The sequence below is a fragment of the Paramisgurnus dabryanus genome, chromosome 22 (genome assembly GCF_030506205.2).
Source record: "Paramisgurnus dabryanus chromosome 22, PD_genome_1.1, whole genome shotgun sequence".
Lineage (NCBI taxonomy): Eukaryota > Metazoa > Chordata > Actinopteri > Cypriniformes > Cobitidae > Paramisgurnus > Paramisgurnus dabryanus.
In genome coordinates, this window is record NC_133358.1 from 16,765,488 (window position 1) to 16,782,417 (window position 16,930).

Genomic DNA, 16,930 nt, shown 5'->3' on the forward strand with positions numbered 1-16,930 from the left:
TCTCAGACCATTGAGGTCTTTCATTTAATTAAATTATCTCATAATGAAATCTCCTGTAATGAGATTAATTTTAATTATTCATCAAGGGCTGATTTAAGTGAGAGACGAGGTAAATAATTGATCAGGCTGCTAAACATTTTTCAATTCATCACCTTTTGTAGAAAGTACAATTTATTAAGGAGACAGCAGCTGGCATGTCTAGGGTCTGAGATGGTTTGTGCAGGTGAGACGGGGTTGGTCAATTCACAAACTATGTTTTGTTTGTGTATGACAGCTATGGCCATGCATCGAGTTAGGCTTTGTTTTTGTGAGGTGGCATGGCTGAGTAATCTTTAATTCAGTGTTTATCATTTTGTTTTGCCATCTATCCTTTTGAGTTAGCGTTCTTTTATGACATACAACAAATGTTTACCGAGCGTCCCATCTAAAAAATGGGAAAAGTTTGTGTTTATGTGTCTGTGTTGCGTTGTTTACGGTATGTCATAAATATGCTGGTTTGTGCTGATCGTGTTACTCCGTGCGGCAGGGAGCTTTAACAGTTGGGCGTGTTTCCTTAGCATGACAGATTGAGGCATGGTAACCTAATCTTGTATTTCGAATTCTGCTCTCCTAGAGGGATAAAAATAAGAAACAACATTTGCACTCTTCTGCCTAATCAGCCTTTTCCTTTATGTATTAGAGATTATACGGTGGCTGTGGACAAGAACGTTGACTGCATAGCAGGCTGCCTCCTTGTATTAGAGCTTTTCAATATCTGATCAATTATTCAGGCCCATAGCAGCCGTTCTGTGGGACCGAATTTCAACTAGCTTGTAATTTTGTAAGTAGCATAGTCATCATGTAATGGGTCATTCCTCATGGCGGTAAATGCAGAAGAACCTCTGGAGATGGGTACATTTATTAATCAATTGGGGACAGTTTTTTTTTAGGAAAACAATGTTTTAGTCTTTAGTCTCTTTAACTATTTTGGCTTCATTTAAACCAGTTTATAAAGGCATTGAAACAGTGATGCATATTTAAATTGTAATTTTTATTCTTTTTAGAGCAAACACAACTTGTAAATTTGGCTGATTATAGATTCTGCCAAACTGTGGGATATTGCTGGCGCAGTTAGCGTTGAACAACCACCCGTAAAAAGTAGACAGTAAATTGAATTTTATTGAAAAGAGATATTTGTGTATTTTGTTATTAATCATGGCAACAGAAACTCATCAGATAATGATCCAGTGATAAAGATGAACTTTATAATTAAACTATCCGTAATATATGCCATTTTAATAAGCAAATGTATGTTCCTGAATTAAAGTGAGCCCAGTAATCAGCAAGCAACAGCCATCCAAACACAACACCAGACATGTAGGCTTAAACAAAGCAAAATTTGGTCTGTATGCGAAATTCTTAAAGACGTCTAATTGTAGCCCAAAAATGAATGGAATAAAATAGAGATGCACTGATACAAAATTTCTCTGCCGATACGATAAACGACTATAAGAAGTGATATCTGCCACTAACGATAACCGATTATTTGAGGTGGTATCTGCCCATACCGATAACCGATTATTAGAGGTGATATCCGCCGATACGATAACCGATTGTTGCAAGTAATATCTGTCGATAACCGAATATTAGAGGTGATATATGCCGATACCGATTATTACAAGTAATATCTATCGATAACCGAATATTAGCGGTGATATCTACCGATACCAATAAATGCTTATTAGAATTGATATCTGCCGATACCAATAACTGATTATTAGAGGTGATATCTGCCGATACCGATAACTGCTTATTAGCTGTGTTATCTGCCGATACCATAACCGATTATTGCAAGTAATATCTGTTGGTAACCGAATATTGGTGGTGATTTCTACCGATACCGATAAATGATTATTACAAGTAATATCTGTCGATAACCGAATATTAGAGGTGATATCTGCCGATACCGATAACCGATTATTACAAGTAATATCTGTAGATAACCGAATATTAAACGTGATATCTGCCGATACCGGTAACTGGTTATTAGAATTGATATCTGCTGATACCAATAACCGATTATTAGAGGTGATATCTGCCGATACTGATAACCGATTATTAAAGGTGATATATGCCGATACCAATAACCAATTATAACTGTGATACAGTTTCAAAGCAACTGGTCTTAGTAATAAACAAACCTGCAACTGGTCCTAATAATAAACAAACTTGTTAGTCAAATTAACATTCTTAATTGCTTGAACTAAATTCTGAATAAATAAAATACTATTTCTTAAGTTTTATCAATTCAATTATATTCATTTAATTACTATCAACACAAAAATCAAGCTGATGTTTCTTAACACTTCTTTTACACACATTACAGTTTAATGCCCTTCCTGCCCCTTACCTGACAAGAATAATCAGACAATTATTTTTTCAACTATCGGCCAATGGCCGAAAAATAGCTTTTATCAGCCGATACAGATTATTGGCCGATATATTGCTGCATCTCTAGAATAAATAAAATAAATAAATCAAATCAAAACCCATTGTAATCACTGTTGACTTTTCTCATATATCTCTCAAGTTATATCTTGGCAAAAACAACATGTTACCAAATTCAAGTTTATTTTGGCTTGAAGTGCGTTACTCCTTGCTGGACTATATCTGTTCTATAGTTAGCCTAGATTATTAAATGACGTTTTTGAAACCAAGAAATGTCAGAAATTGATGCAGATCTGTTTGCAAGTAGCCTTTGCACACAGGTATGGTCAATCAAAATCTTAAAATGTCAGTACTATCTCAAAAATAATGTCTTTAATCCTTTTATCTTTCAAAATTTATTTTTCAATCTCAAAACGGGCCTTACCTCACTAATCCACTATTCTGATATGATTCTAAACACAAAAATGACAGCTGTCTATGCGGAGTACCCATTAAAATTGAAGCTGCGTGTCATTTCCATTCTTCTAGAGAGTCTAAGCCAGGTGCGGCCAAAAGAGAGAACAATTCCAGCCCCGGTAAACGAACAACCCCCCAATTACAATGAATGTTCCTCTGGTAGCTTTCATTCAAGCAAATGGTTCATCTAATTGGCCTGACCAGTCCTACCTGTTTCACATCCAAGTCCTGGGTTGTTCTTGTGCATTGTATCCATGGCAACAGGAAGTTTTTGAGGCCTATTAAAAGTTTCCAGTCGTGTAACTGAGACATGTGTTACCATGGTACGCTCCTCTATTTATAGGTCAATCTAGCTGTGAGCACCGAGTCGTACCCCTCAGACGCTTTGATTTCTTGTTTATTCAATGTTCATCCAAAAAACTGTTTTATACTGCTGTTAAGGATCAGACAATGCTAATGCAATACAGCATTAAAAGACTGCGTTTAGAGTAAGATGACTCAGTTTATTTAACCAATTTACTGGTCTTGTTTTTGAAGAATATAAAATAAATGACAAATCGATTTTCTCCATATGCCTTGAAAGGCTTTATAGGTGGCAGCGAGCCTTGCGCTCTTGGCAAAACTGCATCATATGCTAACCATCTGAGCCCAAATTTTGTCATCCTTTTATTAGTTTATCTTCATTTATGAAAGCCAAACACTCAGCATGCGGACAGCCTGCTAATTTTATTGGATGCAGAGGATCTTCAAACTCAAAGACAATCAAAAGCATTATGATTATTCTCATTTTCTTTTCTTTTTTTTACAAAATAAAAAATGTGACTAAGCATCTCATATAAACATTTTACTCAAAATAAATTAAATGAAAAGCATCGCACATCCTTTTTGTTACATTGCAATGGAAGTTTAAACGGTTTCTCTCACAATAGTGCTGAACGATAATTCATACATCTGGTTTAAATCTCTGTTCTTGGTTCCTAAAAGCATATTTTACCTACAACAGTCCTTCTCATTATTGTCCTATCAGCATTTTGTTTTATAAGGAACTCAGATGCAAGTGAGCCTGACATGTTTTCTTGTAAATTACCTTTTATTATTAGGCTCTTATGTTTAGGTTCCCCTTAATGGCAATGAAAATTATTAGTCAATAATTGAAATGCCTTGTATGGCGTTTAAACAGACCCAAAAGTCGCGCGCACAAAAACCACGCGCGAGCGCAAGATACGAGCGCGCAGAACACTATTCGCGCGCGGACAAGCGTCCTCGCGAGCGCGCAGAACACTATCCGCGCGCGGAAAAGCGTCCCCGCGAGCGCGCAGAATACAGTTCGCGCGCGGAAAAGCGTCCTCGCGAGAGGGCACCTCCGCTCAGCACGCACAAATGTAGTCACGCGAGCAAAGGCTTGGATGAGCGCTCGCTCGACTCTCTCTATGCTCTCACAGCTGCACCACACGCGCTCGCTCGATCAAGATGACTTTTGGGACTTTGGGGGCGGGACATTGACTGATGTCTCCGCTTCTGTGATTGGTTGTTTGATTTGATTAGTGACACGCATGATCTCTTGTTCCACTATCCGTATCCAGTCAATCTAGGTAGAGAAAACATGTTTTAATATGACCATTATGTCGGAGTAGGTAATTTATGTTAAAACATTAGTCTTGTTTAAACCATGCAATAAGCTCCCCTAACAAAAATGAACCATGGTTTTACTACAGTTAAAACCAAAAAAACATGGTTACTATAGTAAAACCATGGTAACCACAAAATAACCATGGTTTTGATAACCATGGTTTTTAAAAACCATAGTTAAACCATGGTAAGTGTAGTAAAACCATGGGGTTGTTGATAGTAATCAATACACCAAAAAACATGGTTACTACACTTTTACTACAATAAAACCATGGTTAATTTTATTAAGGGTCCAAACATAACCAAACAATAATGCTCATTTTAAGGTATTAATTTTGTTTGTTGTTTAATATGTAGATAATTTAACAACCATATTATGGCAAATGAAACTCATTGGGAAACTCAAATACAACAACAAAGTAAAATTAAATGCTATTTTGACCCTGAAAAGATACAGAATAAAACTAATATATTAAACAAAACTAGTATCTAGTTTTTTAGTTTTTTTATATAAACATATACACATACACATTTATACACACCAACACACCAGTCCATAATTTCTTTATATTGAGTTGGTGTTTGTATGTATCATTTCTGGTAATCTTTGTTTACATATTCTTTACACTATACTATTTTGTTTTGTATATTTAAAAAAAATCTTACTGTTCCATTTGACATTTTTAACTCTCTCACATTTACTTCTTTTATTTGTACACAGCCCAACTGAAAATGCTATACATGTACAGTCTTTGTCATGCTGATAAGGTACACTAAAATTACAATTGTTAGATAATATCACCTTTTTTTATAAAGTTTTGTACAGGACTATACTAAAGTTTGCTAATGCTAAGTCCGAACCAACTATGTGACCTGACAATGTCAGTAGCCTACAGTATATATGCAAGATGATAAACAGTAAACATAATAAAATTGGCAATGTTGTTTGGTTTTGCAATCATTAAAATTACGTGCTCCGACATAATGGTCATATAAACGTGTATTCTCTACCTAGATTGACTGGATACGGATAGTGGAACAAGAGATCATGCGTGTCACTAATCAAATCAAACAACCAATCACAGAAGCGGAGACATCAGTCAATGTCCCGCCCCCAAAGTCCCAAAAGTCATCTTGATCGAGCGAGCGCGTGTGGTGCAGCTGTGAGAGCATAGAGAGAGTCGAGCGAGCGCTTATCCAAGCCTTTGCTCGCGTGACTACATTTGTGCGTGCTGAGCGGAGGTGCCCTCTCGCGAGGACGCTTTTCCGCGGGCGAACTGTATTCTGCGCGCTCGCGGGGACGCTTTTCCGCGCGCAGATAGTGTTCTGCGCGCTCGCGAGGACGCTTGTCCGCGCGCGAATAGTGTTCTGCGCGCTCGTATCTCGCGCTCGCGCGTGGTTTTTGTGTGCGCGACTTTTGGGTCTGATTAAACGCCATAGCCTTGTTTCTTTTTCAAATGTCACTTTATCATTTCATTGGCATTCAACAAATTTTGCTGCAAAACCCTCCAAATATATGCAAAAATCTCACCTTTTACTGTTCTTTCTGAATTAAAAGCTAAAAAAAATCCTAATATTTTTGATAAACCTTGTTTAATCGGGTAAAAAACATGATGTACGCATGCCGTCGTTCATTCAGTTTATCTACTGTGCACTTAGAGGACTTTGCTGTAAAATCAGTGTGTTGTTCAGCAAATTCTGCCAACAAACTGGTATTTCTGAATGTCCTGAAGCCGGGATTTAGCGGATTTGAAGTGTTAAAGGATAAGTCAATTTTCTTAAAAAAATCCAGATAATTAACTCACCTCCATGTCATCCAAAATGTTGATGTCTTTCTTTGTTCAGTCGAGAAGAAATTATGTTTTTTGAGGAAAACATTCCAGGATTTTTCTCATTTTAATGGTCTTTAATGGACCCCAACATGTAACATTTTAAAATTGCAATTTCAACTGAGTTTCAAAGGACTCTAAACGATCCCAAAGGAGGCATAAGGGTCTTATCTAGTGAAACGATTGTCATTGTTAAGAAAAATAAAAAATAAGCACTTTTAAACTACAACTTCCCATCTTCCTTCGGTCCTGTGACACGCCAGCGCAACCTCACGTAATTGCGTAATGCCGTGGAAAGGTCACGTGTTACATATATGAAGCGCACATTTGCGGACCATTTTAAACAATAAACTGACACAAAGATATTAATTAGTATCATTCGACATACAACATTGTCAGAACGGTCCTCTTTCTCCACACTTGTAAACACTGGGGCGTAGTTTCGATACGTCATCCGTGACCTTTCGGCTTGATGACGTATTACGTGAGGTCGCGCTGGCGTGTCACAGGACCGGAGGAAGACGAGAAGTTGTAGTTTAAAAGAGCATTTTTTTTTTTTTCTTGTCAACAATGACAAATGTTTCGCTAGTTAAGACCCTTATGCCTCGTTTGAGATCATTTACAGTCCTTTGAAACTCTGTTGAAACAGCAATTTTAAACTGCATTAAAACTGTTACGTGTTGGGGTTCATTAAAGTCCTTTAAAATGAGAAAAAGCCTGGAATGTTTTCCTCAAAAAACATAATTTTTTCTAGACTGAACAAAGAAAGACATCAACATTTTGGATGACATGGTGGTGAGTAAATTATCTAGAAAATTGACTAATCCTTTAAGTATTTGATGAATGCATTATTTATCCTGAGAACATCATTATCTAATTTTTTATAGAGGTGGCACTTAGCAGCTTTTGCATCTGAGCTCTTCATATTCTTCATATTTCCAATGGCTGTCAATCATGTGACAGTAGGCAATGTCTAGCGAAAGGTCAGTAGGTCCTGTGAAGAGGATGTGCCATCAGGTGAACTTCAAATACTGTTTTGAAACAACTTTTCCTCTCCAGCGTATCCATTACTTGGAATTCACCCTGCACATCCCATTCAGACGCTGCGATCTGATACACTCCAATGAAGTCATGGAGCAAGTATACTACAGTACATGCAGCAAAGCAATAAAAACCCTTTCCCTGCGGTTTAGGCACTCAGAAATAAATCTATCATGATCGCGTGTTTGTAAAGAACTTTTTGATACATACATCTGGATAATGAATAAAATCTCTTTGTTATAAATGCTTTACTTTTAAGTTTGTTACACCTCAGAGTATGTCCGCTGTGTTGGAGTGGGATTTCAGCCATCTTGTCAGTTATCGGCAGGCCTGCGTGTATGGTCCAACATATTTTTGAGTTCAAAGATTATTGGCCTGAAATCCCACAAGGCAATTTCCATTTCCTTTTGAAGGAAATCACCTTCTGAGCACTGCTGCAGCTATACGCCGAACACGTAAAGAGGAAATAAACATGGAAAAGTTGGCAAGTCGAGACGAGATCTTCCATAAAACTGCGACTGCAGTATTTTGATGCGCGTGTTTGGTGCACTTGCCCTTGAAACGTCTGCTGTGAATACTTGCGGTGATTTTTAAACCAAAGGCAGCTGTCCTTATAAATTTTGCCAATTAAGAAGACGAGACCCAGAGCTGTGTACGGAGTCACGGAGAGTTAGGCCACATTGGGGTATGCTATTAGCATGTGTTTTAGCTCTCTCATGCATAGTCCTAAACTGTTATTAACCTTTGGTTATTTTTGAACTTCTGGTCATGCTTCAAGTCACTTTCTATGACGCCAACATGATGGGAGGCGACTACTGGCCAGGCAGGCTGCTAATAATTCACACACTTCAGGGGCCACTGCAGCATCTTCCCTGTCCTATAAAGTGAATGGAATTCCATATACAAATAATCCAAGTGTTATTTTAAATGCATATACATGAGGAGAAGGAAGTTCAGCTGTTAAATGTCTAAAAATGATCCGAAATCTGCCTTCCGATAGCAACACGCCCTGCCATTATATATGGTAAACAGCACTGACTGATTTAATTATACTTCCTAAATAGCTTCCTGAAGAGCAAGTGTGGATATATATTTAGTACAGATATTATAAAAGATAATGTAGGCCTTAAACAGGCGTAATGAACTCAAAATGAAAGAAATCAACAATAGGCCTTTCTTTGCTTTCGCAATGTCTGTGTTTCTTTAACCTATAATGTTTTCATATGAACGAGGCTGCACTTTTCTGAGCCGTGCTATCATCTAGCACATTTGCACGACCCGCTGAGACTCATATCCAGTTTTCTCTTACACCGAGACACGGTCGTATCCCCCTTTTTGCATTCCTTCCATACGCCTGCCCCTTTCCCCGGAACTGCCCACCGCCATTGTACCGAACGGCCGTGTCCCAATCAAAGTGGCTTTCATCTGGGCAATTTAAACAGACAACCCCAAGCAGACATTTGCCTAATGTGTTTTTGTTATGTGGGCTCCCCGCTTCACAAATGTCAGCCGGCTGGAAGGAAGCAGTGGCTCTAACCTCTGGACTTTCAGGGCTCTTCCCCCACTGGGAGTTCTGCTGGGCTGAAACTAATCCCTCTGCCTGAGAGCCAAAGTGTCCACTCCGCAGGGGAGAGACCATTCCGGGGGCCGCGGAGGCAACGGTCTGGCTGCGCCACTTCTGCTGACCTGGACCCAATTGGGGGAGGCAGCTGTGAAGGTTGGGAATGCCATATTTCTGACCAGTGAAAAGAATGAGACAGTCGGGCCTGCGCTGACAAATGTTCCTGCGAACGCACGGCATGCTCATGCGGAGTCATTCGAAAGCGCCTGAAAATTTATTACGAAACATATTGGTATTTTAGGGCGCAGCTGATTTAAATTTAGTAGTAGGAGTCCAACAACCTTTCTTATACAGGAATGTAAGATTCCAGTTATGTTATACCCATGCTTAAAGGAGTTTAAAAGGCTCCTTTACTGGAAAAGAAATCAATCAATTATTCACTTTAATGCCTGCCCTATGCTCAATATGTATTTCAAGGGAGTCAACAGGTTAACTGTATTCACAGACTATAAAGGCTTACTGTGTTCCACATTACATAACCATGCATACGGCTTGCTCTACGTTTATTTTATTAGGGTTTTTTGCATATGCATACAGTAAATGTGTAATATTGGTGTAGGAACTTTTCAAAAATATATATTTTGAAATATTAATGTAGTCCAAATCCAGCAGTTGTGATTTAAAGTATCTTATGCTGTGCACTCATCGTCACTCTTTTAGTCTTTAGTTGAAGATACTGCTTGGTTTCTATACTGAGGTATTGTTGAGTTTCGTATGACTACAACACCTGCAGTTCATTTGGTAGTTTAGTTTGTCAACATCAACACAGCCAAAACAGTGGAAATACGCCCAGTTTAATGTAACTGTATGAATTAACTTTTTAATGCATTGTTTTGAACAATACGTAAATAAACTAAACTAAACAAAAAGTTAGTTCATCATCTCTAACAACAGCCGCTAGCTTCAGTCCACTGTTTGAACAAACACCAGTAGGGAGGTTGTCTTGCATATTATTGAGATCCTCTGTGATGTCTCATTTTGAGTAATAGATCCCTGTAGTTTGCTTGGTTTGGTGCTTTTTCAGATTCCTGGAGAGTCATAAACTGTCTTGTAGAGGATCAGAGGAGCCTCATAGGCCTTCACCAGGTGTGTCTGAATGCTCATAAAGTGGTGCACTCTTGAGCAGAAGTGTCTTTGGTGCTTCTCTTAAACAAATACGCTTATTCTGGTGGGCTTGACCAATTCCATGTGTCACTTTAGTATTGTCAGAAAAATTAAAAAGGATAGTTCACCCAAAATGAAATTTACTTTCCCTCATGTTGTGTAAACCTGTATGCATTTCTGTATTTTATGTTACACATAAAAGAAGATATTTTGATAAATGATGATATGGTACCCATTGACTTCTATAGTAGGAAAGCATCAATTGTGTGATTACCTTCATTTATCAAAATATATTTTTAAATAAAATTTCTAGTTTTGGGTGAACTATCATTTTAATAAAGCTTTCTATTTTGGATGAATGCATAAATGTATTGTTAACATCAAAGCAATTTACAGTGCATTACAATGTTACTACTTTAATATTTTATTAGCATGTCTGATCTCTGGGTTTGAACCCATGATCTTTGGCGCTGCTAATACGATGCTTTACCACTGAGCTTTACCAGTGGCTGCATGTACATGTACTATGCTACCCAGTCTCATGTAGATGCGTATAAATAGCATAAAGTGTGAAAAACTTTTTTGGAATACGAGTACGAGTACGAGTACGAGTACTTGCATTTCAGTACTTGCCGATACCGATACCGAGTACTTAATAAAAAAAACATGATTTAAATTTACAGGTAACAGCTTTAGTCATATAATTTAACAAAAAAACAAAGGACTAGTTTTCCAGTTTGTTGTAAACTCTGCCACTTTGGACAACACAAGAGGCATTAACCCCTTACACGCCGCTCAAACATAGACATTTCTCAGAACGTGGTATCGATTCCAGGTATCGGTGCATCCCTAGTGAAAATCGTGCAATACATGTTGTTTTATTTATTAGTTTCTCAATTTTTTATTGTTTTTAAACCATTTTCGGGTAAGATTTGAGATTTGCTTAAGGAGGTTATTTAATATACATGTTTCTCCATGTTTTTGTCTATATTTAGCCATGATCGCTTGCAATTGGGGTTAGAATTGGGGTTTGGGTTAGGATGTCATTTTTATACAAAAGTAGTTCTAACCCTAAACCCAAGCGAAAATGGGAAAAAACTGAGAAACCAATAAATAAAAAGACAAAAAAAAGATATGCCGTTTAAGTGAATGGGAAGGACTGGTGTATCATATGCATGCCAAATTGGAATTTGGCGTATGTATTGCACGATTTTCACACTTTGTGCTATTTATACGCAACTCCGTGAAACTGGGTTGTACTATGGGAGGAGATTTCCTAGACAGGGATTAGATTAGTCCTAGACTAAAATAAATGTAAGAGCTGTCCAAACTGAAAACAACTTGCATTGACATATCTTAAAATACAGTGCCCTTTGTTTTGCCTTGAAATGCACACATGTAATGTTTTTAGTAAGACATGTTTTTAAAAACTAGTTATATTTCTTAATTAAACTAAGGACTAGTCCTGGTTTAAGCTAATCCATGTCTGGGAAACAGCCCCATAGTGTCAGAAATTGTTTTATCCTGAATTAATCCCGAACAGTGCTGATGTATATAATTAATGTAAGTAACATAATGTACTCTTATGTATAATTTCAAGTTTAAACTTTTTATTTTTGGGATCTTAGCAAAGTTTGAGACATTGTTGGAATCTTTGCTAAAACTTTGGAAAAGACATATAAGATTACTACGGTCTTTAAATCAAAGGACAATTGAAAAAGGGTCTCTGGTTGATTTCTATTTGATCTCATTGCTGTTTAGGAATAATGATTAGGGTTCATTTGGATGACTGATTTGAAAATAACAGACGTTTTGCTTAAATAAATGATGAATTCTAGACTCGCAAAACATCACTGTAGTTTAAAATTCATCCTCATGAATGTACACAAAGAATAGTAACTCACTTAACACAAAACATATGTATCATCTTTTGGAAATCTCCCTGTTTGTCTTGCCTGTGATTGCAAATTTTGAATTATTCAGCGTCCTTTTGTGGTTAACCGGCTGAATTATTCTGATGAGGAGAAATCAAGCTGTGTTTCTGAGGAATAAGTATGAAAATACTTTCATCAACCCTACCATGGAAGACAGACAAACCTGACAGACAAACATGTTTGTTTATAAAGAAATGGGTCTTTGCTGCAGTTTTTGTTCACCACTTGAAAGCACTTCGTTTTTCTAGTAATTTACCTTAGGGTGCTTTCAAATGATCTGTCTGTGCTGTTGAAATCTTTTTTGTGGTAGCAACCTGTCATCATCATCAGAGATTGCCCTGGAGTCAAATGAAGACAGTATTTGAATAGTGGGTACGGTGCTCTTCTGAACAGATTTCATCTGATTGGCTTTCCTTTCTTCCCATGAAATTAAGCACTGCAGGTTGGATCCAGCAAATGGAGTTTGGGAGATTGATGGTGCAGGCTGTGAGATCAGACAGGGGGAGAGAAAACACCCACTAATGAGGCCGTCTAATCCATAAACCTTCTTGTACGTCGTGTTCGAATTTAGCATCGCCCATTACTTACGAGTGCAATGGTAGAGGATTGAGTTTTTCAGATTACGAATTTGAATCCTTTTTATTTGTCATACCCAGCCTGATAGGGAACTGATTTAGATACAGTTTGGTATCTACTCGAAGAATTTGGTTTGTTGCAAGATGCTTGTGAATGCGATATGATACTGCTCGGTAACAAGGGATGTGCAGATAGCCGGCAGTGCAAGTGCTATAACCTCACCGTTGTGCTAAACTCAGAGGCAGTGTATGCACAATAGACAATGTTTGGTACAGTGCAAATCAATTATAATGTACATATAATGTATAACACATGGTGCTAATTGGCTACATTAGGTGTAACCTGATTTTTTAACTTGAATTAAGTCAACCCCAAGAATTTTTTTTAATAATTTCTCACTGTGTGCTACATTGCACCATCGGGGGGGGGGACTAGTTTTATGACATTTTATAAAATACATTAATTTATCTTAAATTCTGTGTAATGAAACCTCAGAAAAATAAGGCTACTTACCAACAGCAATATGTTGTATAATTTTATATCTTTTGTTTAGGGATGCACCGATAGGATTTTTTGGGCCGATACCGATTTAAACAGACAACTTCTGGCCGATGCCGATACCGATATTAAACACTTGTATACAATACTATACAGTTGGTCTATTAGCTAATTTATTTCTGCATCCAATAATTTTTACTGAACATGGATTGGATCTAATTAACATTCAACTGACCAACATAATAAGAGAGGCCCAAATTAAGCTAAAACAAATATAATAAGACAGCATGACAACCTTCAAAGGTGGTTTTTGCTATTCAGCATTTATTTTATTAACAACATTAACTCATTTTTTATGCAGTTAATCAATAAACAATCGGTATCGGCCTTTCTCGTGCTATTGCCGATATGCCGATGGTTTCAAATTCAGCAAAAATCGGCCGATAAATATCGGCTGCCGATACATCGGTGCATCACTAGTTTTGTTTAATCACCAACGCTATCTCATGGCAATTTGTACGTATTTATGGGGTGGCTAATTCGTACGACCACATTCATACATTGTTGTACACTGTGCTTTTGCCCTGTGACGTTGTTTTTTTATGATAATCGTATGTTTTTGTAGGATACACGTTTCGTACAAATTCATATGAATTAGCCAACTCGTAAAATACGTACAAATACTTGTGAGATTAGGGCTGGGTTTCTCGATAACGATTGAACTAAGCACTTAACAGCGCTTTCTACGATCTACTTAACGAACATTCATTGTTCATTTATGTGCGTTTCCCTAAGATGTACGTAAAACGATCGCTCACAGCTGCGTTTTAAGTGCTACTTACGAGTCGCTATCCGTTTGTCAAGTGCTGAAATGTCACCTATAGAATTTGTAGCAGAAGCTTGTTTAGGCTAATTATCTTCAGCCGATGTGCATTAATATTTTTTATATTATTATTCATAATTGTTCAATGGCTTTTTAAATGTTTTAATAATTTGTGCATAATGAAATATTCTTTCCGTATTTAGTTACGACTCGTCCCACTGCGAAATGCCTTCTGCATTTTAAATTATAGTTTAGATTACTATTATTTTTTGTTTTTTATTATCTTTGTTTATTTATTATTATGGATTATTGCATTGTACTGTAAATATTTATTTGGTTTCTTTAATTAGATGCCATTTCCCTTTAAAACAATTTTTAGATTAATTATAGCAGCAATCGGAACCAAACTTTTACCAAAATACAAAAAAACTTGTAGCAAATAAGTTTTCCTTCTTTATTAATTTATGTTTAGTCATTTAAATTTGATTTCTCGTTTGAATTTTAAATATATTATATTATATATTTAATATAAAATAAACAAAGAAGAACCCAATAAATTAAAACATTAAATTATCGTCTTTATAGGAGTGCAATTTGATTGTTGTCCTGCAGGTGACCTTGTAACTCTGTTGTCTTACGATGCACTTATGATTTAACGATTACTCCAGAGCACTCGTAGACCTATGATGATTTTCAAGTGCTACTTAAGTTACGAAGCTCTTTGGAAACGGCCCGTAAATCTAAGATGATTCTACGATCATTTTTACGATCTACTTAGCCTTACGATGCTTTTGGAAACCCGGCCCAGGCTGAAATAACAGTTTCTTACTAATAATGTATCTGAATTGTTTGCTCATTTCTACGTGTTAATTTAAGAATCGCATGTGTTTATCACATGATGAATCTGGTTAAGTGTTCTCACATTACACCAGTTTGTCTTTCCTGCGCAGTTGGGAATAAATCTGCCACTCAAGGGATATATTTGTACCGTGCTTTTTCAAAACAGAAAATATAAGCGTTTGACAAAGAATGAAGAAAAATCCAATATCAACTTTCTGAAAAAAGTGACCAATCAGCAGTTTTTCCTATTTTATAGTACCTGTAAGGTTTATGAGCAAAAACGGTTTTTGGTCTTTCTTCTCAGCAGAAAAATGCTCCACCTGGTATTTCTTTTTTTTGTTTGAAGTGTTAAATGTTGTTTTTATTAAAGACCAGGTTCAAGTTTCATATCTTGGGGGTGGGGGGAGAGGCAGCTTTAAAGTGTTACGTATTAAAACTAACTGATGAATGAACTCCAACAATGTGGTTCATGATCATTACATGATCACAAAATAATATTTTTCAAAACCATAATTTTTTGTCATATTTCTATCAGCATTCTCTATGCAGATGTTGCCTGTAGTATAAATGCATGCTTGTATGAAATCCTGCTGTACAATAGCAATAATGGCATTCCATCAGGGCACCCATTTATTGTCTTTCATCCGAATTACTTTAGCGAGTAATGAGCTCAACTCCAGGCTGTTGGTTTTAGTGGCTCAGCTGTGGGCTGTGCATGAATCATAGCATAATTGTGCATTTGTGACATAATTTCTTGATAACCCCTATGCAGCGCAGGACACCGTAGATCCACCATGTGTCTAAATTTCAATCAGGCATCTCTGCAGCCTCCCAGTTAGACTGCAGGGTCCCATCAAGATAATCCTTAATAAAGAACGGCTTCACTTTTAATCTTACCCTCTTCTCATATTTCTAGCTTGATATAGTTTTTGGCAAGTAATGTTTTAGCACTGATGTCAGTCTAGGACTATCAATGCAACTTTGTTAAGTCCACCATAGGCACATAATAAGAACATTGCATGGCTGATTGTCTAATTCTTAAAGGCCATTTTAGTGGAGAAAATAATTTAGCTTTTAGGTTCAACATTATTTTTTCACAGTTAATTGCTTAGATGCACAAAAATAAAATCGTAAACCTGTTGTGTTTCACACTTTAATATTGAGTGCATGTATATAGTTTTATTATAAGCAAAAAATCATTTAGTTTGAATTTAGTTGTTATTTACGACCATTCACATTTTAATGGGTAGTACATCTGTCAGAATTTTAATCTCAGTCTTACTGAATATTGTGAGAAATCCTTCACCTGTATTGTGCTATTTATAGTTTTATGGTACAGTAATGCGAAACATACTTTTAAAAACCTCTCCGCTGATGAAGACTTGAGGGAAAATGAAAGCGTTCGCTTTGGAGACGTAAACAACTTGGGGTAATTATGCCGTGCAATTTTGAAATAACTGCGAAATTACATTGAAAGTTAATTTTATATGATAGAGAGAGAGAGGGTTATAACTCGATTGGTGTATACACCCCTCAGCTATGACGAGTAGTTACTTGAGATCCCCTTTGCATTTATCACTCTATTGAGTTATCAAGAGCCTTTTCAAAATGCAATATATTTAATTTTCAGAGCCTGAAATGTGAAACGCTGGGTTTTACCTGTAGGCACATCTGTAGCGTAAACGGCTCTGCATTTGCATGTCAACTGCTCTAGTAGCACAGCGCATCTAAGTGAGGACAAGTCAAGCTTGGCTCTATTTATACTATTTGCTCGTGTTGACCTGCTGTTCCATATATGGGTGCTGAGTCCACTGCAGCGCACTGACGCATTAAGGTGTGTGAGTGTCTTTTTAGCCAACGTGTTTCCCATTTGCACCTGCTGTGTTGTTAACCAGTTACATTTGAACATTATGATAGAGAGAGAGAGAGAGAGAGAGAGAGAGAAAGAGAGTATATATTCAGTCTAATTTTTGTGCTTTTACATTTGATCAGTATTTATGTTTTCTGTGAATTTAACCCATGACCTTTGCTAACGGAATGTGATATACATAATATTTTCCGGACAGGGTTTAAAATAATCCTGAAGTTATAGTAGGACATTTAAGCAGTTTTACAATACTGTTGTGTATCTTGAGACAAAACAATGGCACTG

At 36.9% G+C, this 16,930-nt stretch overlaps 1 protein-coding gene across 3 annotated transcripts in view; it reads left to right on the forward strand.

The window, feature by feature from the left end:
- eya1 (EYA transcriptional coactivator and phosphatase 1) overlaps nucleotides 1-16,930 on the forward strand; it is a 97,249-nt gene that overhangs the window by 31,992 nt on the left and 48,327 nt on the right. The window contains exon 1 of one of the 3 annotated variants that reach the window (XM_065294957.2): nucleotides 8,801-9,099. The exons of the other annotated variants lie outside the window; for them this stretch is intronic. The gene's annotated coding sequence lies outside the window, so the exon portion shown is untranslated. Of the gene's footprint in view, nucleotides 1-8,800; nucleotides 9,100-16,930 lie in introns of those variants that run through there. 3 annotated transcript variants of the gene reach the window in all.